The sequence below is a fragment of the Bos javanicus genome, chromosome 3, assembly GCF_032452875.1.
Source record: "Bos javanicus breed banteng chromosome 3, ARS-OSU_banteng_1.0, whole genome shotgun sequence".
In the NCBI taxonomy this organism is placed as follows: Eukaryota; Metazoa; Chordata; class Mammalia; order Artiodactyla; family Bovidae; genus Bos; species Bos javanicus.
This window is the reverse complement of record NC_083870.1, coordinates 13,119,853-13,146,712: the sequence shown is the minus strand read 5'-3', so window position 1 is coordinate 13,146,712 and position 26,860 is coordinate 13,119,853. Positions and strand designations below refer to the sequence as shown.

The following is a 26,860-nucleotide window of genomic DNA, read 5'->3' as shown; positions in this document are numbered from 1 at the left end:
AAGATGGTACAGAGAGTTGCCATATACTCCACATACAGTCTCCCCTATTATTGTTAAAGGAAACACTGGCTGAAACCCTGACCAGGCATCACAGTAACTATTTGCATGAGTTACTTTATGACAGGAGCTCCTGGTAAGGAACCTGGAACTAACAAGCCACTACCATCTGGAAGAATTCGAGAAAGGTCAAAAGAAGAGAGGAGACACCAATCCATATGTCCTACCAACCTCCCAGAATCCTCCTCATTGGAAATCCATCTTGACTGAGTGATGAGTGTGCCACCAGGAAGGACCCAGAGTCAGAATGAAGGGCCAGAAACCCACATCATCATGAAACCCAAGACTACAAGACATGTGGCAGAGCAGTTCTGGGTTCCCTTACCCTGCTGCTCTCTACCTAAGTGCACCTTCACAATAAAATCTCTTGCATTGTCAGCACATGTGTCTCCTCGAACAATTCATGCCTGAGTGTTAGACATGATCCCACTCTTGGGCCCTGGATGGGTCTCATTTCCTGCAACATTATCAACATCTTATACTCCTAATATTTGTTGCAATTAATAGAGTGATATCAATATGTTAGGACTTCCCAAGTGGCTTAGTGGTAAAGGATCTGGCTGCTAGTGTAGGAGACACAGAAGATGTCTGTTCAATGCCTAGGCTGAGAAGATCCTATGGAATAGGAAATGGCAACCCACTCTAGTATTCTTGCCTGGAAAAGTCCAAGGGCAGAGGAGCCTTGATGACATATCAGCGTTATAATATGGAAACGTTGGTAAGTATTGAAAGTTCTACTTTAATTCAGTTGTCCTTCAATTTTTACCCAGTGTCCTGGATCTCATCTTGCATTTAGTCATCCTGTGTCCTTGGTCTCCTCTGGGCTCTGACAGTTTGTTGGCTGTTCCTTTTTCTCATGACAGTTTTAAGGAGAGTCTGTAGGGTATTTCAGAGAAGGCAATGGCACCCCACTCCAGTATTCTTGCCTGGAAAATCCTATGGATGGAGGAGCCTGGTAGGCTGCAGTCCATGGGGTCACTAAAAGTCGGATACGACTGAGTGACTTCACTTTCACTTTTCACTTTTCACTTTCATGCGTTGGAAAGGAAATGGCAACTCACTCCAGTGTTCATGCCTGGAGAAGCCCAGGGATGGTGGAGCCTGGTGGGCTGCCGTCTATGGGGTCACACAGAGTTGGACACGACTGAAGTGACTTAGCAGCAGTAGCAGTAGGGTATTTGGCAACATTTTCCTGAATTAGGATTTGTCTAATGTTTCATAGCTGTGAAAAGAAGAGAAGCAAAAAGCAAAGGAGGAAAATATACCCATTTGAATGCAGAGTTCCAAAGAACAGCAAGGAGAGATAAGAAAGCCTTCCTCAGCGATCAGTGCAAAGAAATAGAGGAAAAATATTGAATGGGAAAGACGAGATCTCTTCAAGAAAATTAGAGATACCAACGGAACATTTCATGCAAAGACAGGCTCAATAAGGGACAGAAGTGGTATGGACCTAACAGAAGCAGAAGATATTAAGAAGAGATGGCGAGAATACACAAAAGAACTGTACAAAAAAAGATCCTCATGACCCAGATAATCACGATGGTGTGGTCACTCACACTCACCTAGAGCCAGACATCCTGAAATGTGAAGTCAAGTAGGCCTTAGGAAGCATCACTATGAACAAAGCTAGTGGAGGTGATGGAATTCCAGTTGAGCTATTTCAAATCCTAAAAGATGATGCTGGGAAAGTGCTGCACTCAATATGCCAGCAAGTTTGGAAAATTCAGCAGTGGTCACAGGACTGGAAAAGGTCAGTTTTCATTCCAATCCTAAAGAAAGGCAATGCCAAAGAATGCTTAAACTACTGCACAATTGTACTCATCTCACACGCTAGTAAAGTAATGCTCAAAATTCTCCAAGCCAGGCTTCAGCAATACATGAACCGTGAACTTCCAGATGTTCAAGCTGAATTTAGAAAAGGCAGAAGAACCAGAGATCAAATTGCCAACATCCTCTGGATCATCAAAAAAGCAAGAGAGTTCCAGAAAAACATCTATTTCTTCTTTATTGACTATGCCAAACCCTTTCACTATGTGGATCACAATCAACTGTGGAAAATTCTGAAAGAGATGGGAATACCAGACCACCTGACCAGCCTCTCAAGAAACCTGTATGCAGGTCAGGAAGCAACAGTTAGAACTGGATATGGAATGATAGACTGGTTCTAAATAGGAAAAGGAGTATGTCAGGGCTGTATATTGTCACCCTGCTTATTTAACTTATATGCAGAGTACATCATGAGAAACACTGGGCTGGAGGAAGCACAAGCTAGAATCAAGATTTCCGGTAGAAATATCAGTAACCTCAGATATGCAGATGACACCACCCTTATGGCAGAAAGTGAAGAGGAACTCAAGAGCCTCTTGATGAAAGGGAAAGAGGAGAGTGAAAAAGTTGCCTTAAAGCTCAACACTCAGAAAACTAAGATCATGGCATTCGGTCCCATCACTTCGTGGCAAATAGATGGGGAAACAGTGTAAACAGTGGTTGACTTTATTTTTTTGGCTCCAAGATCACTGAAGATGGCGATTGCAGCCATGAAATTAAAAGATGCTTACTCCTTGGAAGGAAAGTTATGACCAACCTAGACAGCATATTAAAAATCAAGGACATTACTTTGTCAACAAAGGTCCATCTAATCAAGGCTATGATTTTTCCAGTAGTCATGTATGGATGTGAGAGTTGGACTGTAAAGAAAGCTGAGCACAGAAGAATTGATGTTTTTGAACTGTGGTGTTGGAGAAGACTCTTGAGAGTCTCTTAGAGTGCAAGGAGATCCAATCATACTAAAGGAGATCAGTCCTGGGTGTTCATTGGTGGGACTGATGTTGAAACTGAAACTCCAGTACTTTGGCCACCTGATGTTAAGAGCTGACTCATTTGAAAAGACCCTGATGCTGGGAAAGATTGAGGGCAGGAGGAGAAGGGGACGACAGAGGATGAGATGGCTGGATGGCATCACTGACTCGATGGACCTGAGTCTGGGTGAACTCTGGGAGTTGATGATGGACAGGGAGGCCTGGCATGCTGCGGTTCATGGGGTGGCAATGAGTCGGACATGACTGAGCGACTTAACTGAACTGAACTGAATGTTTCTCTCATGATTAGACTAGAGTTTTGGATATTGGGTAGAGGACCACTGAAGCAAGTGCTATTTTCATTGTATCATATCAAGGATATATGCTACCACATGACATACCACGGAGGATGCTGACCTTCATCACCAGGCTGAAGGGAGTGTTCCCCAGGCTCATCCACTGTGAAGTTACTTCTTCCCTTTCTCTATACTTTTCATGAAAAGGTTTGGGGTCACATCATCTTCCCATAAAAAAGTGTTTTAATTCGGTAGGAAGTTTCAAAATGAGGGAGAAAAGCCCCCTACTGTGACCATTGTGAGGTCTGTGCCCAGCAAGCCACCTTATTGTTGGGGAGAGACCCTGTTCACAGGAAGGGGGTGTCTTGAGTCCCTGTTTGGCATCTGTCCTCAGACTTTTATTTCAAATGAATGACTTGGCATTCCCCTTTATAGACCAGGAGTTAGATAGGTGGGGCTGCTCCTGTGAGGTGTGGAACCTGACAGTTTTCTGGTGTGGGGTATTTAGTCTCAAGAGAAGAGACCAGAGCCTGAGCCTCAGTAGACAGCAGTGAGTCTGAGGCAGCTGAGTCTGTGCCTAGGAGGGGAGTGTAGACATCTCTCCCTGCCCCTTTGTGATAGCAGGTACAGGGTTGGCAGAGTCTTAAGGGAAGTTGTGGGTGGGATGCAGACAAGAGCCCATCAGATCCTGTGGGGTCTGGCTTTGCCCTGTGTGTAGGGAACATGCCTAGCACTAGTGAAAGCCATAAGGCAGGGAAAGCCATAAGGGTGCAAGCAATAGATAAATGCCAACATTTGCATTGGTGATGCGGGAAATGACACTCAAAGAACTTTGTTCTTTTACTGATAATTTCTTACTTAGGCAAGTGAGAGTTGAAGCTTATGGAAAATCAAACTCACCAAATAGTGTGAAGACATAGGAGACAATACCAAAACCAGCAGACTTGTGGCCTACCCTGGCTGAAATAGCATGAGTTCTGTGCCTTGACCACAGGTTGCTTTGGATGAGCATGGCTATCTGGGCTGAGCTGTTCCCACGGGGAACAGGTAAGGGGATTCCAAGGAGTATTAGTATGGGGAGTGTGGGATTAAAAGTCTGGTATGACCACAGGATGGGCACCTCCAACATAGTGAAGCAGTGCAGTATTATACTCTGAAATTGTTTATTGACATCCTACTGTAGGTGCTGGCAATAATAATAGGAAACCTCTGAGTGGCTAAATATGGGCTGGTGAACTGCAAACCAGAACTAACGTGCTAGCCCCGCCCTAGGGGTGAGAATAGCATAAGTGCCCTTTGAGTGACACTCTCTCCTCTCTTTCTGCTCCTTCTAGATGCTTCCTCTGCAATTGCACAGGGTGTCAGGCAGACTGAAATGGGGCCCTGCCCAGAAGACCCCCACCTCTGCTGGGTCTCCAAGGTTCCTGGGATTCATCAGCCTCCTCCTCAGTGAGTGGCCCAGGCTTCTGGGAGGGAGGGCCTCTGGGTGGAGCAGGGGGGCAGGGTGCCTCTTCTGTGTCTAATGTCCTTGGTGAACAAAAAGAAATAACAGCTTTGTAATTATTTAGCAAATGCAGTGCATTTGGTTTAGAGTTCTGGGGTGAATAGAAGAGCAAAATGAGCTTCTGGTTGTGGTGAGTCTAGGACACCTGAGCTCAGGCAGCCTTCACTATTTTAAGGGAAACATTTGAGGGAGGTAAGGCTGTCTCTGCAACAGTAATGGGAAGTCCGGAGAGCCCAGAGCTTCCTGTGGAGAGGGAGAGAGACTAAGAAGCTGGCTCCTTGCCTTGGACGGGCTGGGGAGCAACTCAGAGGGAACCTGACAGTCTCTGCAGCTGCCTTGTGGAGGAGGAGGTTGACTAGTATTCTGTCTGAGATGGAGGAAGCAACAGTAGTCTTGATTTCTTGGGAAAGATGCAGGATGTTAAATACAATGAAATGAAATTCTGTTTTTGTAAAAGGAACAACAGCTTCTTAAGTTTAAGGGTTTCTGTATATCTACCTGTTGTAAGAACATAGTGAAACTATGGAAGGAACAATAGACTGGTAATGTGGGCTCTTGAAGTGGGTGAACTAGGGCAAAAGAGAAGAGAAAGGGATGTAGAAACTACGGGGAATTAAGTGAAAAGTGAACTGAAGACTGGACAAAACCCTAATCACATACATGACTTCCTGGAAGATTATATGATTATATATATGGAAATTAAATATAAACTAATGAGGAAATGCCAACTAAATTATGAAATCTGGAGAAAGTTGGAAAGCTTTTTGTGTCTTAATTTTTTGTTTTAGTATCCCAGCCACTAAATGAACTTGTAGGAGTTATATGAAAATTAATGAATTAGAGACCGTTTGTAAAGAGATGTCTTGAATTAAGAATGAGCTTTGCAAAACATTACCTCCTTTTTAACAAGAAAACTCTATGTCAACAGTAAAATGTAGACCTTCTCTACTCTAGTTTTTTTTAAGTGGAAAATCTGTTCTGTTATCTAGGGTTTTGTCCATAGTCTTTTGGGTTGGCAGATTACATAAGAGACAGGGAGAAACAGACACAGTTTTAAGTTGATTTGTTAATGTTAAATTTTACATTATTTAAATAAACTTTTACACTATATTGTTTTTAACTACACTTTCCCTGACTTTCTTTCTCCTTTAGGATTAGACCTTTGGTAGATCACAGCTCTTGCCCCCTTCCTTCCCTTTCAAAGTCTTCTTTCATCATCCTCACAGGTGGGCTCATTATTCCCTTCTGAGGGGATCCTCTCTGTAGCCTGAGGGCTGAGCTTCCTCTCTCCCTGGTTCCTGTTTTTTATTTTTATTTTTCCCCCAGCAAGTGGGGAGTCTGGCTGGGCTATTGTTTAACCCTTAGCTGGCAAGAAGTTCCTGCCGTGCTAAGACCTTCAAAGTTCTTGCTTCCTCATTTCAAGAGAGGGAAACTGGAGGATAAGCCTCCAGGAGCTGCTCAGATCCTGGTGATGAGACAACAGTGCTGGGATGGGAGCCCCTCGGGAGGATAGGGAGAGGGTGAGGGAGCTGGTGGGAGCTTCTGCAGGGGAGAAGCGCTGGTCTGGGAGAGACGAGCCTTGGTGCCAGGTGTGGCTTTGCCCAGCACAAGTTCACCCCCTGAGAATCTTCCTCTTCTGTGACAAGAGGGGTCTGGACAGATGTCCCCTGAAGCCTGACCTGGAGGGGATGCCTGATTAAATGAATTAGTGATTAAATGAATACAAAGAAATATCTGAAACCATTGGGCATATGAACACTAGCATGTGCTATTCTTTGCTTCCAGCGAGAACCAGGAATGAGAATAAATACAGTAGGAGGGAAAGGAGGAAAAGGCAATGGTAACCCACTCCAGGACTCTTGCCTGGAAAACCCCATGGATGGAGGAGCCTAATAGGCTGCAGTCCATGGGGTCACTAAGAGTTGGACACGACTGAGCAGCTTCACTTTCACTTTTCACTTTCATGCATTGGAGAAGGAAATGGCAACCCACTTCAGTGTTCTTACCTGGAGAATCCCAGGGACAGGGGAGCCTGGTGGGCTGCCTTCTATGGGGTTGCACAGAGTCGAACACGACTGAAGCGACTTAGCAGCAGCAGCAGCAGGAGGGAGACAGGTCTGAAATGATGAGCTTTTATTGAATTGGAAAGAAAACTGGGACCGTGGAAGGCTGAGACCAATCACGGCAGATGAATCCTGACTTGCTGGAAGAAGCAGATTGATCATCTTTTCAGAATAGGGCACTTTCCCTCATTCTGTTTTCTGTCGTACCTGGTCCCCAGAAAGGACAGAGGGTGTCAGATCCCTTGGGCCTATGTCTGAAGAGGGAGGGTGGGCTCAGGAGGTGGTAGCCCTGCAGCAAATGTGCCCACTGTTCACAACTCAGGGTCACAAGGACAGTTCAGTTCAGTTCAGTCTCTCAGTCATGTCCGACTCTTTGCAACCCCATGAACCACAGCACACCAGGCCTTCCTGTCCATCACCAACTCCTGGAGTCCACCCAAACCCATGTCCATTGAGTCGGTGATGCCATCCAACTATCTCATCCTCTGTTGTCCCCTTCTCCTCCTGCCCTCAATCTTTCCCAGCTTCAGGGTCTTTTCCAATGAGTCAGCTCTTCACATCAGGTGCCCAAAGTATTGGAGTTTCAGTTTCAGCATCAGTCCTTCAAATGAACACCCAGTACTGATCTCCTTTAGAATGGGCTGGTTGGATCTGCTTGCAGTCCAAGGGACTCTCAAGAGTCTTCTCCAATACCACAGTTCAAAAGCATCAATTCTTTGGTGCTTAGCTTTCTTTATAGTCCAACTCTCACATCCATTCGTGGCCACTGGAAAAACCATAGCCTTGACTAGACGGACTTTTGTTGGCAAAGTAATATCTCTGCTTTTTAATATGCTGTCTAGGTTGGTCATAACTTTCCTTCCAAGGAGTAAGCATCTTTTAATTTCATGGCTGAAATCACCATTTGCAGTGATCTTGGAGCCCCAAAAAATAAAGTCAGCACTATTCCCACTGTTTCCTCAGCTATTTCCCATGAAGTGATGGGACCAGATGCCATGATCTTAGTTTTCTGAATGTTGAGCTTTAAGCCAACTTTTTCACTTTCCTCTTTCACTTTCATCAAGAGGCTCTTTAGTTCTTCTTCACTTTCTGCCATAAGAGTGGTGTCATCTGCGTATCTGAGGTTACTGATATTTCTCCTGGCAATCTTGATTCCAGGTTGTGCTTCCTCCAGCCTAGCGTTTCTCATGATGTACTCTGCATATAAGTTAAATAAGCGAGGACAATAGAGCTCATTAAGTGATCACTAGGTCTCCTGCCAGGAGCCGGCGAGAGGCATTCCACTCGTGACAAAGGTCATGAGGATGGAGGCTCGGCATACGCAAAGGCAGGATCAAGCCTCGGGAGTCCCCCCGGATATTCTCGAGCATCTACCCCCAAAAAACCAGAGTCTGCCTACTTTATTGCTTTGTGCTCTCACCTCTGACTTTACTGGGGGCTGTCCCCTACCACCATCTCGCTCTCTCTATCAAAGAGTTAACTTACAGCTCCAATTAATAAAGTTCCTGGGCAACTAGGAGTGTTTAAATCCAAACCCCTCAGATAGCTCTCTAACTCGCCTGACAAGTTTACCCGGACTCCTACAGCTATGCATACGATTGTTTACAGTCTCCCAAAGGATTGTTTACAGTCTCCCAGCCTCGAAAGGCACGGGAAGCTTAAGATATTCAAATAGCTTAGAGCCTCTCAGAGAGTTAGAAACTGTCAGAATAAAACTAGTAAAAGATTTCATTGATAAGCCAATGTTTGTTGCCAAGTTTTCACATCCCCTGTATTGTATCCTTGAATATGTATTAATTAATAGTTGGTATGTAGAAAAAATAAGTAGTGGCCTTGGTGTTAGTAACTTTAGACCCTTAAGGTAATAAATTCTTTCCTTTGTTGTGAACCCATTACACATCCGCCCTATAGGAATGCAATTTTATCTTCAGAAGATGGCGCCAAACCTTAAAATAATTACTCTTAGAGAAAATAAGTCTTTGTCAAGAGTCATAAAATTTTAATAGGCCTTCTGGCCAGAAGATGATGTAAATCACCTAAACCATTTGTATACGATAAATTTGCAGGAAAGAAACCCTGGTTTTTGATAAGGATCAAAGACTGCTGACTTTGCATCCCCTATTATCCTCTATGTGTAACTTAGGGTATATAAGCCCCTGTTGAAAATAAAGCTAGGGGCCTTGCTCACCAACGCTTGGTCTCCCCATGTCATTTTTCTCCTTAACTTCCAGCTGAGTCTCCATCTGGAGCGCAGATATCCTCTGCGACCATTTATTTGCCTGGGCTTCTAAGACCCACTCGAGAAGGTGTCTAAGGTTGGGCACCTTCCGCTATTCGAGAGGGCGCCTGCGGCCTCCGTGGTCAGAGCTAACCTGGTGTCACAGGTTATATTGATTTTCTGCGTAAACCAAGCTACTCAGCTTCTTTTCTCCGCTGAATTTTCCTACTGAGCTATCCTTATTCTATTACTCTTTATATCTTTGATAAATAAATAAATAAATAGGTCGTCGAAGCCGTCTCTCCTTTGAATACCCTGGATCAGCTGGGGCTGGACCCCGGCAGTCTTCCCTTCATATTCTAGTCCTTGGCAGTTAGCCTTGTGATGAGTGCTGGCCAAAAAATATGAGCAGAGAGCACACTACTTTTGGACAGATGCAGTGAAACCCCTGTGTGATTCTCCTGTCTTCCATCCCTGCAGTGGGGCTGGGAGCCTATGTGGATGCTGTGAGCTCCATGGGTGCAGCTACAAGGTACTAAATCCTCCAACATTTGAGTTAGGATCCTTCCCTCACTCTCTGAGGGGACCAGTGGTAGGAGATATAAACTCTGCTTGTTCTGAGATACTAAGGTTCTGTAACTGTTTGTCACCTAGCACAGTCTAGCTTGTTCTGACTACTACATTGCCCTGAAGATGCTGGGAAGGAGAGCAGTCTTCATGTTTGTATTAGGTATCTATTTCTGTGTAACATGTTATCCCAAAACTTGCTGCCTTAAACACCATCAGATATAATCTCACAGTTTCTGTGGTTCAGGGCTTAGAGTTGGATCACCTGAGTCCTCTGGCTCAGGGTCTTCAAGACTGAAATCAGAGTCTTGGCTGCATCAGCTTAGGGTCAAATGGGTAAGATAGGATCCCAAGAGTTCTCGTGGATTGCTGATGGGAGGCAGTGCCTGTGGCTATTGGACTGAGGGTGCCATTTCCTCCCTGGAAATGAGGTTGGCCAGAGGCAACCTCAGTTTCTTGTCATGTGGGACACTCCTTAGGGCAGCTGACAACAGGCAGCTGAGTTCCTCAGAGCAAACAAGAGTGAACGTGAAGAAGAGAGAGTGTGAGCAAGAGGGAAGTCACAGTGTTGTATAACCTAGGATCACTGAGTGACATCCATCACATCTACTCTAGTCTAGTCCTAAGCCACTCTCTAGATTCAGCCCCATTCCAGGGGAGGGCACTACATAAGGATGTGAACATAAGGGGACAATTAAGAAGCTCCTCCTACAGTTATGCATTTGGTATGGATAGAAAGTGTGCTAGGTGCTTTTGATCCATGATCTCATTCAATTTATAATGTAGGTGAGGAAACTGCAGATTAGTTAAACTTACCTACTTGAGGTAACAGTTCACTAGAACTAGGATTTAATAGTAGAATTGCTTCAAAATCATGTTACTAGTTTGCCTCCTAAGAATCAAGGAAGTATATTGGATGAATTTCATTTAAAATATAGGCTATATAATTTTATCCTTTATTGTTACTGAAAAAAAATACATTTCCTGTTTCCAATGTCCTAGGCATCTGCAGCACTGGAGTCAAGAGTTATGGAGCACATGGTCCTAGAGTTGAGGATGCTGGATTTGTTCCCATGCAGGGGATCCAAGGAGGTTCTGTGTTATTTTAGGTGACCAAAAATCAAGAAGCTGACCCAGAGGAGGTCTCGTGGGGCTTTGGTCCTGAGTCAAACTACAGCGTCCTGCTGTGAGTCCACCGTGGGGCAGACACCCCAACCTGAGTCAGCCTCCAGGACAAGTTACTAGCACAGTGTCCATGTGCCTAACATCCTGTCCCTGAGGATTGATAACCTGACCCCAGAGGACAGTGGGCAGTACCGGGCTCAAGCCAGCTTCACTGGAGGAATAGAATTTAAACAGGTTATCTTCCTCACTGTCTATGGTGAGTGACACTCCTCACTCCACCCTATGGCTTCCCTTGTTCTTTTGTTCTAGGAATGTCACACAGGCCCCATTCTTCAGGATCCCTTCCAGGTACCAACCTTCAGACTCTTTTTTGCCTTTGAATTAGGAAGTAAGTGGTTTACTGCAAATGGTGAGAGGAGCTGAGATTTATACCAGGGATAAAACCACTTTAGTAGTTTGGGAGAGGAGAATGGAAATTTGGGGAAATGATATTGCCATAACAATTATTGTTCTTTTTAGGTCCAGGTTTACTTAATGTGTGTATTAGTTGTCTGTTGCTGCTTTAATTTGGAGACTTAACACAAAGCAAATTTATTATCTTTCTGAGCTACAGGTCAGAAGTCACACACGGGTCTTACCAGGCCAAAGTCAGGTATTGGCAGGGCTGTGTTGTTTCCTAGAGGTTCCAGAAGGAGATTCATTTATTTGTATTTTCCACCTTCTAGTGGTTGTTTATATTATTTGGCTCAGGATCACCTTCCTCCATCTTAAAAGCCTGCAATATTGGGAGCAATTCTTCTCATATCTTATCCCTTTGACCTCATCTTCTTCTTCCTTCCATGTTTAAGGACCCTTGTGATTACTGTTGGTCCCATCCAGGTAATCAGAATAATCTCCTCATTTTAAAGCAAGCTACGTAGCAGCCTTAATTCCATCTGTTACCTTAATTTCACCTTGCCACGTAACCTAACATAGCCACGGGTTCTGAGGATTGGATGTGGACTTATTTGGGGTCCATTATTCATCTATCACAATTCAGAAATTCATGGGTAGTCTGTACCTCCGTCTCCTTTTACTCAGAGCCAGCGCAAGACCAGCCTTACATGCAAAGATTCCACCAATCCAGCACTAGAAGCCTTCAGTAAATGTAGGAGAAAAATTACTCTGTAACATTTCCAGATACCCTCACTTAGTCAACACTTTTTTCCCTAAAGTCCAATGGCCTAGGAAAATATCTGCTGTGAGAGATTGACTGTTGCTGCCTTAGGTTCCCATGTGATTTCTATGACCAACTGATCAGTATATCACGTCTCAAGTTCAGTGGCACGTTCTAACCGGACTCAGACTTATCATAGTAGTTGCTACTGCTGCATCTCCCACAAATTTGTCCATCCCTGTGAGCACAGAACATTTCTCTGGGGTCCCAGTGCTGACCAGGTGTCTGTCTTCTCTAGAGGCTATACAATCTCAAGCATCATCTGTGCAAGAGAGAAGGGCAAGATCCTGATCCAGGACTAGGCCTTCTGTACCAGACTTCTACCGCTTCTAGGAGAAACCCAGTTTTCTTAGAAATAATGGGTTTTGGGAAAGTGGGATCAGGCTTTATTTTCTGGTTGGAGATGTTCAAGACTTTCTAAACATACACACAATTTAGTAAAATCACATACAACTTACCTCAGTGGCTCCCCTCTTTATTGTCACTTGCTGTGTGTTAAGTATTTGGCAAATTATGGGTTTAAAAAAATTAATTAATTTATTTTAATTGGAGGCTAATTACTTTACAATATTGTAGTGGTTTTTGCCATACATTGGCATGAATCAGCCATGGGTGTACATGTGTTCCCCATCCTGAACCCCCCTCCCACCTCCCTCCCCATCCCATCCCTCAGGGTCATTCCAGTGCACCAACCCTGAGCACCCTGTCTCATGCATCGAACCTGGACTGGCAATCTGTTTCACATATGATAATATATGTCTTAATGCTATTCTCTCAAATTATCCCACCCTCGCCTTCTCCCACAGAGTCCAAAAGGCTGTTCTTTACATTTGTGTCTCTTTTGGTGTCTCGCATATAGGGTCATCATTGCTGCTGCTTCTGCTAGATTGCTTCAGTCATGTCCGACTCTGTGCGACCCCATAGACGGCAGTCCACCAGACTCCCATGTCCCTGGGATTCTCCAGGCAAGAACACTGGAATGGGTTGCCATTTCTTTCTCCAATGCATGAAAGTATAAAGTGAAGTTGCTCAGTGGTGTCTGATTCTTAGCGACCCCATGGATTGAAGCCTACCAGGCTCCTCCATCCATGGGATTTTCCAGGCAAAAGAGTACTGGAGTGGGGTGCCATTGCCTTCTCCAGGTCATCATTACCATCTTTCTAAATTCCATATATATGCATTAGTATACTGCATTGGTGTTTTTCTTTCTGACTTACTTCACTCTGTATAGTAGGCTCCAGTTTCATTCACCTCATTAGAACTGATCCAAATGCATTCTTTTAAATGGCTGAGTAATATTCCATTGTGTATATGTGCCACAGCTTTCTTATCCATTCATCTGCTCATGGACATCTAGGTTGCTTCTATGTCCTGGCTATTGTAAACAGTGCTGCGATGAACATTGGGGTACACGTGTCTCTTTCAATTCTGTTTTCCCCAGCAGTGGGATTCCTGGGTGGTATGGCAGTTCTATTTCTAGTTTTTTAAGGCATCTCCACATTGTTCTCCATTGTGGCTGTATTAGTTTGCATTCCCACCAACAGTGTAAGAGGGTTTTTACACTGTGTAAGAAAAGTTTTACACTTTTCTCTGCACCCTCTCCAACATTTATTGTTTGTAGACTTTTTGATAGCAACCATTCTGACTGGCGTGAGATGGAACCCCATTGTGGTTTTAATTTGCATTTCTCTGATAATAAGTGATGTTGAGCATCTTTTCATGTGTTTGTTAGCCATCTGTATGTCTTCTTTGGAGAAAGAAGTTTAGTACTTTAGTGAATGCTTTTGCTTTTGCAGCCCAATGTTTAGTTCTTTGGCCCATTTTTTGATTGGGTCGTTTATTGTTCTGGCATTGAGCTGCAGGAGCTGCTTGTATATTTTTGAGATTAATTCTTTGTCAGTTGCTTCATTTGCTATTATTTTCTCCCATTCTGAGGGTTGTCTTTTCACTGTGCTTATAGTTTCCTTCGTTGTGCAAAAGCTTTTAAACTTAATTAGGTACCATTTATTTATTTTTGCTTTTATTTCCATTACTCTGGGAGGTGGGTCATAGAGGATCTTGCTGTGATTTATGTTGGAGAGTGTTTTGCCTATGTTTTCCTCTAGGAGTTTTATAGTTTCTGGTCTTATGTTTAGATCTTTAATCCATTTTGAGTTTATTTTTGTGTATGGTGTTAGAAAGTGTTCTAGTTTCATTCTTTTACAGGTGGTTGACCAGTTTTCCCAGCACCATTATTAAAGAGGCTGTCTCTGCCCCATTGTATATTCTTGCCTCCTTTGTTAAAAAATAAGGTACCCATAGGTGCCTAGATTTATTTCTGGGCCTTCTATCTTGTTCCATTGGTCTATATTTCTGTTTAGGGACCAGTACCATATTGTCTTGAACTGTGGCTTTGTAGTATAACCTGAAGTCAGGAAGGTTGATTCCTCCAGTTCATTCTTCTTTCTCAAGATTGCTTTGGCTATTCGAGGCTTTTTGTATTTCCATACAAATTGTGAAATTATTTGTTCTTGTTCTGCAAATTGTGTTTTATCTGTAAAATGTGTTCACTATCATTAAGGGGAGAATGCCAGGGTTTCAGTGAGATAATAGATGAGAATGTGCAGACTGAAATGTTCTCCAATCATGTGAGCCCCATTCTTTTGTCTCTTCTCTCCCAGATCCTGCACCCCTTCCCCAGATTATGGTCAAATCAGCATCTGTCACACCAGGCTGGTGCAATGCCACCCTGGAGTGCACAGCCTCAGGGGACACAGAGGACCTGAAGGTGACCTGGGGGAGCACGGGCCTTCCCAGGGGGCAGAGAATAATGCTGGATCCATCCTCACACTCCTCGACCCTGACTCTGAGCCTGCCCCTGAGTCAACCAAGTGCCAGCTTGACCTGTGTGGTCAGCAATCAGGTGGATCAAAAAACTGCCATCTTAGACCTGGGGGAAGTCTGAGCCTCTGGTGAGTGCACCTGCTAGAGGGGAGGGGCACTGTCAGAGCTCAGGGGTGAGGGTCATGGGCTTTTCTCCCTACCATGTTATTAGCCCCACCTTTTAATGGGTCACCTGATAAAGGAGTCTGATAGGTACAGCCATAGCATGTCTGCTTAACTGTCTCTCAAGACCTTGCCTGCCAGTCCAACTCCATTCCTACATTTCCCTCAAGAAACAGGGATTTCTTAAATGAAAATCTTGTCCACCCAGCTGAAGATGATCTATTCCCTGTCCTAGCTGGCCCTGGAGGCAGACCAGGGGTGGTGGGGGGGAGGCAAAGAGAACTAGAGCTGCAACATCAAAAGCATTCACTAGAGATATATTTCTCTGAGGGCTCACCCTTCTCCTGACCCATGCTCCCTGCTGCCTGCACCTGCCTGCCTGTTGCCCTCTGGGGAGCTCCTTCCCTCCCAGATGCTGCAGGGCAGTGTCAGGTCTGGTCCAGGGCAATAGTCTTCCAGCACTTCTCCTACCTCATTCATTATCCATAGTGTGTCATCCACTGTAGTCTTTTGAAAAGCAATCGGATTTTGTGATTGGTCTGTATCATCTGTAGGAGTCTGACCCAGGGACTCCCTGCAGGATTCAGGGCTGCAAAGCTCCTCTGCCCATGTTCCTTACCTCACACACTTCACACTGAATTGTTTGCTTGGCTTCCCTGAATGTGTCCTGCAATTGCAAGCTTCTGAGCCTCTGGAAATGCTGTTTCCTCTACCATCAAACCGCCCAAGTCAAGAGTTTCTCATGTCCATAGTTATTGCTATTGAAGGATTTTCCTCAGGTCACGGGCCTGTAACCAGTGTCCTGCACTTGGTTATAGTAGCATTATGAATCAAGTTAAACTAAGGGTGGCTCAAGCTCATGTTGCAGCTGCTGTAACTGTCCTACCTCAGGCATCATCCCCTTTAAGGAGCAGTCCATGGCCATCCCACATTGAGTAGCAATGCTATTGATGGGTTTGTCTTCTCCACAGCCTGGAACACCTTGAGGGCAGAGGACTTGTCCTGTTCTTCTTTTAATTTACACCAAACAAAACTTTTAGCACTGCTCAGTTAATATTTCACTGAATGAATGACCTGGTATCTTGTGTGCAGTCCAGCACCTCTAACTGTCTCCCATGAGATGCTGGTGGGAGCTGATATGTCAGCATCACTTAAAATCTCATTATACCTTTCCCTTGGTCCCATTCTGGAGTCTCAGATAAAGTTCAACACTCAGCATGACCCATAAAACCCTCTGGAAAGAGCCTCTTCCTCCTTCTGATCCTCCTTGCCCAGCTCGCCCGTGCCCTATCCTCTCCTGCTTGCTGGTCTAGGGCGACTGCAACCCCTAGGGCTGGAGATTTGTCATGGAACAAACAAATGGAAGTGGAAACAGCCATTTCCACTCCTCCTTGGAAAGCTGTGCCCAGTCTGAATGTCTGGTAAACTCCTATTCCTCCCTCAAGGCTGAGTTTTTGCATCACCTCCTCTGGGAGGCCCTCCTTGAAGGCCAGTGTACAAGGTATAAACTTCTATGGCACTGCCATCTCTCTGGCTGGAAGACTTTGGTATTTTCAGTCTTCCCCCTGTATGACCCCAGCTTGCTCCTCTCAGCATCCCTGGCATCAAGCAGGAGCTCGGGACCTGGGTGAATGAATGATACTGCCTCACTCTTTCCTCTTTTGCTCAGACTTCACCATCTCCTCTCTCTATATCTCCCCTTGGCAAAAGGTATTACAAGCTGTGTCTTTCCTTAACTTTCTTCATTCTCTCTGTGTGAGGAAAACAGATTCACATGGACAGGTCAGTGCTGACCCCCTGCCATGCATCATAAAGGCTGTTGTGGTTATGCTGTTGATCCCTGGAGTTGGACTGTTCCTTTGGAAGACACGAGGGAAGAAGAGGAAGATAGAGACTGGAAGAGGCAGGTTTCACTTTTCCTTCTGGCCCCACATCCCATCCCTCCCCCACTGAACCTTTGGCTGCCTTCCTCCTTTATTTTGCTGCTCAAAACAATTATCTCTGGGGAAGGGGAAGGTGGGTATAGGCTTGGCCTTGGGGTTCATTGCCATGGGGGAAAGTATATGTTTTCAAGGCCAAGATCAAGCTTCACTCTGTGTATGACTCAGGGATAGAATTTCAGGAGAATCTGAGGGACAGTGATGGTGGAGACCAGTATGCACAGCTGAGCCAGCAGGCATCTGGAGAGGCCACATACAAAGTGAGAACTGGGAGCTGTGCCCAGCCTGGGCTCTTATGGGTCTTTCTCCTGGGTCTGTCAATCCAGTCATCTGCTGTTCCTGGCCCTGCTGTCTCTCAGCACGTGGTCAGTGGTATTTATGAAAAACATTTCAAACTTGGGGCCAATGTAGAGCTGGTCACTTTGGGGGAATTCACATGCAGTTCATATCAGCAGCATTGGTTCCATGTAGATCACTCTAGGGCCTCTCTCAGCTCTTTAGAAACCCTCTGTCTTCCATTCATAGGTAATTGGTGAACATAGTTAGAAGAAAAAGAGCTTCTTAGAGTGTGCAGTCAGGTCCACAAGCCAGAAAGTGAGCCCACGTAGATAATTTAATTGGAGGAAGCAGGAGACTTGGCACTCCTAGGACACCTCCACTCACAGCCTGATTCCAGCAGGCACCTGCCTCCCCAGTTCTGGTCTGGCTCCGGCTGCCCCTGGTCTGTTACTCTGACTTTCCTGCTGCCAACTCTCTGGGTATACGTGTCCTTCTGACATCCTCTAACACCTCCCCAAGCTGCCCTGCCACTCAGGATCCTCACCGTCCCGGATGAATCCTCTTCTTCCATCATCAACTCAGTGCCTAGCCCCTCTTCTCCTAAGCTTTCCAAAGAGGACCTTCCTACATATAATAATCCCCACAGCCTCTCCTGTGCGGTGGTGTATATCTTTCTGAAGACATCAGCTCAGGCATGGGGACTGTGTGGAAGATATTTACCAGACCACGGAGAAAGAGGTTAGGACATTGGTGCTGGGTGCTGATTTGGAAGTCTATGGAAGCCACATGGGTTGGTGGGAGTCCATAAAGGACTGTCCTGAGTTTTGCTTTGCACCCTGTGTAGGGTAAAAGTTGAGTGTTGGGCATTGTGTTTGTGTGTCTGTATGTACATTGGGGGAATAGCCAGTGTACATTATACCCTGTGCCACAACCCTTGTTCCTGATCACTAGTACTAACCTCAGCTTCAGTTCATGGACCTCAAATATACCTCCTGTGGAGTGGGAAGAGGAATTTGTACTGTTTCTAGCCCTTCCAAACCTTCTGTGTCTCAGAGAAGGACCCAGGCTGGATTTGTATTCTTAGGAAAGCAGCCTCAGGCCTTTCTTGTCTGGGGTGGGGGTCATTAGAATGGAAGTGCAGGGTGCTCCCCCCCCACACACACACTGATGAAGCTGCTGTAAGCAGTGAAGTTTAAGGAAGACCCAAACCAGCCCTCTCCTGCCTCTTCTGACGCTCAGCTCCCACAACCTGCTGGCTTCATATCCTAGTCAGCCTCCTCTTTGCTCACTCACATCCTTCTGCCTGAAATGGTGATGCCTGCCCTGTCCCTTCCTCTCATCCCAGTTGTTTGAATTCTACCATCCAACCCAAAGCCCCTTCCAGGTCACCTGTTCTATATGTTCCTTAAAATTTGGAAATGGTCTCTTTCACATCTAACCTTTTCAGACGCATTGACAAAACCAAGTCCCTACCATAGTTTGCCTTGGGTTAGTCATCACTCTTCTCTGCTAACCTCACCTGTACCTCCCTCAGAAGTGTGCTGTGTCTTTAGGAGGTCAGTCCCAAGAGATAAGCACCCCTCTCTGTGAAGGGTGTAAGCAACCCTCCACCTAACTCCCACAAGGACTCAGAAGACTGAGACCCAGAGCACAGTCTACAGAAGTTTTTTTGAAAATAAGTCCACAAGGAAGCAAAATTAACGTGATGACTTTCAACCACTCTGCCTGGCTTCCCTTTCCACTTCCAGCCTCCTGATGACCTGAGGCAGCCTGCACTGAATTGTGTCGGAGCTTCTCTTCCTGAGGGTCCTCACCTCATCAAAGCCTTTGCTTCCTGTCTTGAGTTCCAGCTCTTGAGTCAGAGATAGATTCACTGTAGTTCTATGATTTGTGGTCCCTTGTCTGCTGATCTAGATGTCTGGGTCTCTTGATTCCACTTTCACCTCAGCAAGCTTAGCTGCTTCATTTCTGACTGTAGAGAGCAAGATTATGACTTAAAAGCTTGAGCATTAGGAACCAATGCTAGTATCCTGCTGGGTAGTACATGGATAATGAAGAAATAGAGTTTCTATAATAAGGCTGTTTTAGTTGTAAGTGTTGTAGGCATAATATCAGGGAGGGTATAATAATTTCACTCATTTTAATTCTTTCTCTCTATCATTCTAGACACCCAAACAGTTACTATCATCTGCTGTGTTACCCTTCCTAAATCTTCCTCTACTTGCTCTTCTTCTCTTATTCCCATCTTCCACCTGCAGCTGCAACACTTTTACATTTCCACCAGCAATATATGAGAATTTCTTCACTTCATCTCAATCTCTCATTATTTATTTATTTATTTTAGCCATCCTAGTGCTGATGAAGTGGAAACTGCTTGTGGTCCTGAATTGCTTTTCTTAAACTGTTCATGTTGAACTAATAATTTGTATGCCTTATTTGAAGAAATTTCTTTCTCTCAATTTCGTTCTCCCTTTTTCTATGCATTGGCCCTACCTCTCCATTGAGTCTGCTTTTGTGTCTGGTCACAATGCTGACTTTATATTGTTAAATCCAGTGGTCAATTTTCAGTCCTTATTTCCCATAAGTTCTCAGCCACAGTGGACCTATACTTCTTGAAACACTATTTTCACTTTGCAGTCACCATTATTTTCTACCTACTGGATGGTTGCTCTGAAGTTTCCTTTATCAGTATCATTCCAACCTCTGAATTTTTGAATTGCCAGCGTTCATAGCCATGACCTCACTTCACTGTCTACACTCATTTCTTTTTGGTGCTCTGGCCATGCAGTAATCCTGTGACCTTCTGTGGCAAAAAGGACTAGAGATGCAATCCGTCCCTGGACTCCATAGTGTGAATATGCAACTGTTTACTTGACATCTCCATGTGCATGTATAATAGGTATCTCCATCTTGACATGTTTAAACTCAAATTCCCCAAACATTCTTCCTATAGAGTTTCTCATCCTTCCAAATGTCACCTCAATCTTTCCATTTTTTTTTTTTCTGGTGATAAAACCTTGGTTTATCCTTGACTTCATTCTTCTTTTTCATTTTCATTTCTTTTTCACTCTCTATTAGAAAATATATTTCAGCATTCTATATATATTTGAATACTTATTTTTGTGTATCTATATGAAAAAAAATATGTTTATAACAAAATGCCTCTCACCACCTCCTTGGTCCAGTTGGGTCATGGTTTCTCACTTAAATTATCACAGTTGCCTCAGAGTCTCTCACTTTTGTACTTAATCCTTTAATATCTATTTTCACAATATCACCCAGATGAATCTTTTCAAAACCTAAGTTGCATCACATTACTCGTGAGCTCGGAACTACCCCATTAGCTCCCTTTATCTGGAAGGTCCTATATCATTTGACCTCATCTTCCTTACTCCTCTCCTTCCTTAATGTACTCTAAGATATTGGGCTTCCTGCTATTCCTCCAATACTCTGTGCATGCTCCTTCCTCTCTAGAATTCTTTCCCTCCAGGTATCCACATGTCTCATTTCCTGACCTACTTCAGGCCTTTGTTCAGATGTTAACTTCTCAGTAAGACCCCTAACCACCCTGTATAAAACTGCAAACTCTTTCTGGTGGCCTCTTTCCTCCTTAATGCTCTATTTTTCTCCGTAGTACTTTCACAAGGCTGTGTGACAGGGTACAGTTATTCTGGGCTGTTGTTTAAAGACAGTTGGTATTGAGGCCTCAAAGAATAAACTGCAATCCTATCATGCAAATACCATTATTATTTCCAGAAAATGGCACATAGCTAATAGGTGGCAGAGCTGGAGTTGAAATCTAAGTGTTGGATTCTAAAGCTCTTGAACTCCATATAGTCAACAATCCTTGCCTCCCTAGCATAAATCTCTCTTGATTGTACTGTATGATTTTTTTGTGTGTGCATTGTCAGATTCAGTTTGCTAGTATTTTGTTAAGGATTTTTGTGACTGTGTCTCTAACACTGACTTGTAATTTTTTGTGTGTGTGATATCTTTGTCTGGCCTTGTGTTCTTCTCTCTACAAGTTTTTGGAAGAGTTTGAGAAGGATGTGTGTTAGTTTTTCTCTAAATGTCTGATAGAATTCATCTGTGAAGCCATCTGATTCAGGACTTTTGTTTGTTGAAAGATATTTAACTAAAATTTAATTTCATTACTTGTGATTGGTCTATTTATATTATTAATTCTTCTTGATTTTATCTTTGAAAACTGTACCTTTCCAAGAATTTACCCATTTCTTCCCAATAGTCCATTTTGTAGGTCCTCACTGGGTCAGACCCAACTCCTCCAGGGCAGCCTAAGGAGAAAACTCCTGTGGAGAATTCAAATGCAGAGGTGGAGTTAAAACCACAGTTGAAATCCAGGGGCAGTGTGGATAAGGGAGAGAATAGAAAACCTTCTCACCAGCTGTACAAGTTACAGATTAAATCCACATGACCAACTAGGTAGACTCTGTGTCTATGGAATATGTAAAAGGACAATGCGAGGCCCTACAAATGAAAAAGCAGTAGCTCTGGCAGATATGCACTTTGGAGGCAAGAATACGTAACAGTATGACCACATTACAGTCTGAGCTGTCCCCATAGCAGGTCCAGAGAGCAGCCCAGTATAGGAGGGCATCCTAGGGACACAGAGGTGGACTGTGATCACAGCAAGGGAAAGGACACTGGCAGATGATATCTGAGAAAAACATCTATTATTATTCTTATATTTTGATTTGTTCTGCAGTTGGTTCTGGATTTTTCTTCTTCCTCTGTTGCTGTGGTTGTTGATTTGATTGTTACTATTAGCATATTTAAGCTTTTGAGAACTGTTTTTAAATAGCACTTTTTATTTCCTTCATATACTTCTACATCTATGTTGGCCTTTTGCAGTTCTTTGGGTTTTTTTTTTTTAATATATAATTTTATTTTAAAAATCTTTTTCCTAATTTAAAAATTTCCCCTTGGTTTTGTTTTTTCTTATTGTTCTTTTCCTGCTGTAGTTATTCATATCTATATCTATATATATATCTTTTTTATATACTTCTATTTAACTTTGCTTTTCTATTTTCCTTCCTTGCTTTCTTTTTTTCAACATGTTTGTTAGTTTATTTAGTTTTCTTTGCTTTATTCCTCAGTTGGCACTTTGTTTTGGTTTTGCTTTCTAGTTTGTGTTTTAGTCAGTTTTGTTTTTAATTGGTTTATATCATTTTTGGTTTTCTTTGTTTGCCAGGTCACTATCTTGTACTTTCTTTTCTTTGGATTGTTTTGGTATTCTTTGGGTGTGTGTATGTGTGTGTATGTTCCATTGTTTTTGTTTTTAATGTCTGACTTTGTATGTACCATTTTTCTGGGGTTTGTCTTTTGCTTCTCATTTTGTGTGTGTGTGTGTGTTTTAACCCCCTTTAATGCCATAATAAATGACTTGTGCAATTTCAGTTTTCTAGCCAGAGATCAGTCCTGAGGTTTTGGAGCAGGAGCACTGAATCCAGGACCCTGACTGCCACAGAACTCCAAACCCCAGAAAGTATTAAATAGTAAGAATTCCCATGAAGGCTTCCACCTGTATACAAGACCTAACATTGCCCAATTTCCAGCAGCACCCAGTACAGGAAGCCTCACTCAAACAACAAGCGAGACAGAAACATAAATCCAGCCATCAACAGAGAGGATTCCCATGGACACCCCCCAAAAAAACCACCTACACACAAAAAAGTATGCCAAGGCTGTCTATTGTCACCCTGCTTATTTAATTTATATGCAAAATGCATCATGAGAAATGCCAGTCTAGATGAAGCACAAGCTGGAACCAAGACTGCCAGGAGAAATATCAATAACCTCAGATATGAAGATAACACCACCCTTATGGCAGAAAGTGAAAAACTAAAGAGCCTCTTGATGAAAGTGAAAGAGGAGAGTGAAAACTCTGGCTTAAAACTCAACATTCAAAAGACAAAGATCATGGTATCTGTTTTGGGGCATCACTTCATGGCAAATAGTTGGGGAAACAATGCCAGACTTTATCTTCTTGGGCTCCAAAATCACTGCAGATGGTGACTGCAGCCATGAAATTAAAAGATGCTTGATCCTTGGAAGAAACTCTTTGATCAACCTAGACAACATATTAAAAATCAGAGACATTACTTTGCTGACAAAGGTCCATCTAGTCAAAGCTATGGTTTTTCTAGCAGTTATGTATGGATGTGAGACTTGGACCATAAATAAAACTGAGCACTGAAGAATTGATGCTTTTGAACTTTGGTGTTGGAGAAGACTCTTGAGAGTTTCTTGGACTGAAAGAAGATCCAATCAGTCAATCTTAAAGGAAATCAGTCCTGAATATTCATTGGAAGGACTGATGCTGAAGCTAAGGCTCCAGTACTTTGACCACCTGATGCAAAGAACTGACTCACTGGAAAAGACCCCGATGCTGGGAAAGATAGAAGGCAGGAGGAGAATGGGGAGACAGAGGATAAGATAGTTGAATGGCATCACTGACTTGATAGACATGAGTTTGAGCAAGCTCCAGGAGCTTGTGATGGACAGGGAAGCCTGGTATGCTGCCGTCCATGGGGTCGCAAAGAGTCAGACACGACTGAGAGACTGAATTGAACCAATAGAGCTATAGACTCAAGGGTTGGGTTTCCTCATGGCAGGAGTGCGACCCCACCCATCAGCAGATAATTGAATTAAAGTTTTACTCAGCAAGGTGCTGCCCACCAGACCAGTTCCTCCCATCAGGAACCTTACACAAGCCTCTTAACCTCATCCATCAGAGGGCAGGCAGAAAAAGCAAGAAGAGCCACAATCCCATAGTGACTAAAACAATCATTACAGAAAATTAATCAGTATGAAAAAGCAGAAAGTTATGTTCCAAATGAAGGGACAAGATAAATTCCCAGAAAAACAACTAAATGAAGCAGAGATAGGCAGCTTCCCAGAAAAATAATTCAGGATAATGATAGTGAATATAATTCAAGATCTTGGAAAAAGAATGGAGGCAAAGATTGAGAAGATACAAGAAATGTTTAGCAAATACCCAGAAGAACTAAAAAATAAGTAAACAGAGATGAATAATATGCTAGAAGGAATCCATAGCAGAACAATGAGGCAGAAGTACAAATAAATGACCTGGACAGGATGGTGGAGATCACTGCCATAGAACAGAATACAGAAAAAAAGAAATGAAGAGACTCTACGAGGCCTAAGGGACAGCATTAAATGCATGAACATTTGTGTTAGAGGGGTGCCAGAAGGAGAAGAATGAGAGAAAAGATCTAAGAAAATATTTGAAGAGATAATAGCTGAAAACTTCCCTAACATGAAAAGGAAATAGTCAACCAAGTCTAGGAAGCATAGAGAGTCCCAGGCAGGGTAAGACCAAGGAGGAACACACTGAGACACATAGTAATCAAAATGACAAAAATTAAAGACAGAGATAAAATATTAAAAGCAACTTGGGAAAAGCAGCAAATAACATACAAAGGAACTTCCATCAGGCTATCAGCTGATGTCTCAATAGAAACTAGAAGCCAAAAGGGAATGGCATGACACATTTAAGGGTGAAAGGAAAGAACCTACAATCATGAATACTCTGCTCAGCATGACTCTTCTTCATATTTGTTGGTGAAATCAAAAGCTTTCCAGAGAAGCAACAGTTAAGAGAATTTAGCACCACCAAACAAGCTTTACAACAATGCTAAAGGAATTTCTCTAGGCAAGAAGAAAGAGAAGGAAGAGACATACCTACAGAAAATAAACCCAAAGCAATCAAGAAAATGGTAATAGGATCATACATCTCAATTATTACCTTAAATGTAAATTGATTAAATGCACCAAACAAAAGACATAGACTGGCAGAGAGGATGAAGACATGTAAATGTATGCACTTACCACATCACCCTGTTTGATCCCCCAAATTGTACATAATTATTTTATATTGTTAGGTTAATTGTTTCCATTATGGCTTGCAACTGTAATTGTCTGTTAATTTTTATCTGGCTATTGATTGTGAAAACTGATAAACATCTTTTACTATTGTGATTATGTAACTATTAGTTAATACCATCGTATCATGATTGGTCAACAGAAAAATAATAGAATTCTCTATCATCAAAGGGCTTCTCTGATAGCTCAGCTAGTAAAGAATCCGTTTGCAATGCAGGAGACCCTAATTTGATTCCTGGAACTGGAAGTTCCCCTGGGGAAGGGATAGGCTACCCACTCCAGTATTCTAGGGCTTCCCTGGTGGCTCAGACAATAAAGAATCCACCTGCAATGTGGGACACATGGGTTCAATCCCTGGGTTGAGAAGATCGCTTGGAGGAGAGCAAAGCAACCCACTTCAGTATTCTTGCCTGAAGAATCCCTATGGACAGAGGAACCAGGTGGGTTACATTCCATGGGTTCACAGAGTCAGATGCAACTGAGTGACTAAATACAGCACAGCACATATCATCAAAACTACCAATTAACAGAAAAACCCGTTATCACTTTTTTGAACACAGATGCATATCAGAGTATCTTGGAATTTTTTTGAAAAATACAAATTCCGGGTTTTTTTTTTTTTTTTTTTTTGCCAAAGCTTCAGATATGTTTCCAATGAACAGATATGTTTAAAAACAACTGGGCTATATGAGAATCTTTTACTTTTATCTAGTTTGTTTCATTTTTCCTAGTTCATATTCAGTACTCCCTTTTCATTTGGTTTATGTTTTCCAGTTTTTCCATCTCTTTTTTAAAAAAAATGTTCTGTCTCAAGCCTTCATCCAGCACAGTAGAAAGGCTTTGTATGTACATATATAAATAATATGTATTCTATATATTTAGAAAACATGAATTTTTGCATAACTAAAAAATTTATGACATTTTGATTCCATATGTTTGATTCAGTGTAAATAGAACATTAAATTTCTAAATTAAAAATAATATATGAAACAAGCAACAAATGTTTACTCTATAGCACAGAATTATAGTCAATATCTTATAATAATCTATAATGGAAAATAATTTCCAAAATAATATATGTGTATATGTATAACTGAATCACACACACAAAAAAGGAATTCTACTGTTTGAAATTTAGGAATGTTTATCTTGTTGCCAGCTTTTCTAAATGCCCTATGGACATTTAATAGCAATGTATGAAATACAAAATTTTAAATATATTTGCATAGGATATAAGATTAATAAAATTAGTTAAATGTACATCTATTATATTAAAAAGAAAACTGCTTGTATGGTGTTAACTAAACTTATTGTTGTAATCATTTCATAATATATATGAGTATCAAATCATACTAAACACCTTAAACTTTCAATATGTTTCATGTCAACTGTATTTCAATAAAGCTGAAATTTTAATATAAAAAAGCAATAAGTAATATACAAGGGAAACCCCATACAATTAACAGCTGATCTTTGAGCAGAAACTCTGCAGACAAGCAGGGAATGGTAGGATATATTTAAAGTACTGAAAAGGAAAAAATGTACAACCAAGATTACTCTACCTGGCAAGAATCTCATTCAAAATTAACGGAGAAATCAAAACTATTCAGTAGGAAAAAGTTAAGAGTATTTAGCACCAAACTAGTTTTCTCAGGGCTTCTCTGATAACTCAGTTGTTAAAAACAAAAATCCGGAGGCAATCCAGGAGACATTGGTCAATTCCTGGGTCAGGAAGATCGCCTGGGGAAGGGAACGGCTACCCATTCCAGTATTATGGCCTGGGGAATTCCGTGGACTGAGAGAAGTCCATGGAGTGGCAAAGAATTGGACACGACTGAATGACTTTCACATTAAACTAGCTTTACAACAAATACTAAAGGGGCTTT

General features: G+C 42.7%; 1 long non-coding RNA gene across 1 annotated transcript in view; it reads left to right on the top strand.

Moving 5' to 3' along the window:
- The window catches only part of LOC133239149 (uncharacterized), a 49,763-nt gene extending 24,693 nt beyond the window's left edge, over window positions 1–25,070 (top strand). The window contains exons 3-5 of the long non-coding RNA XR_009733737.1: window positions 4,486–4,600; window positions 14,505–14,795; window positions 22,467–25,070. This is a non-coding gene — a long non-coding RNA (uncharacterized LOC133239149). The remainder of the gene's footprint in view (window positions 1–4,485; window positions 4,601–14,504; window positions 14,796–22,466) is intronic.
- Window positions 25,071–26,860: the final 1,790 nt, after the last annotated feature.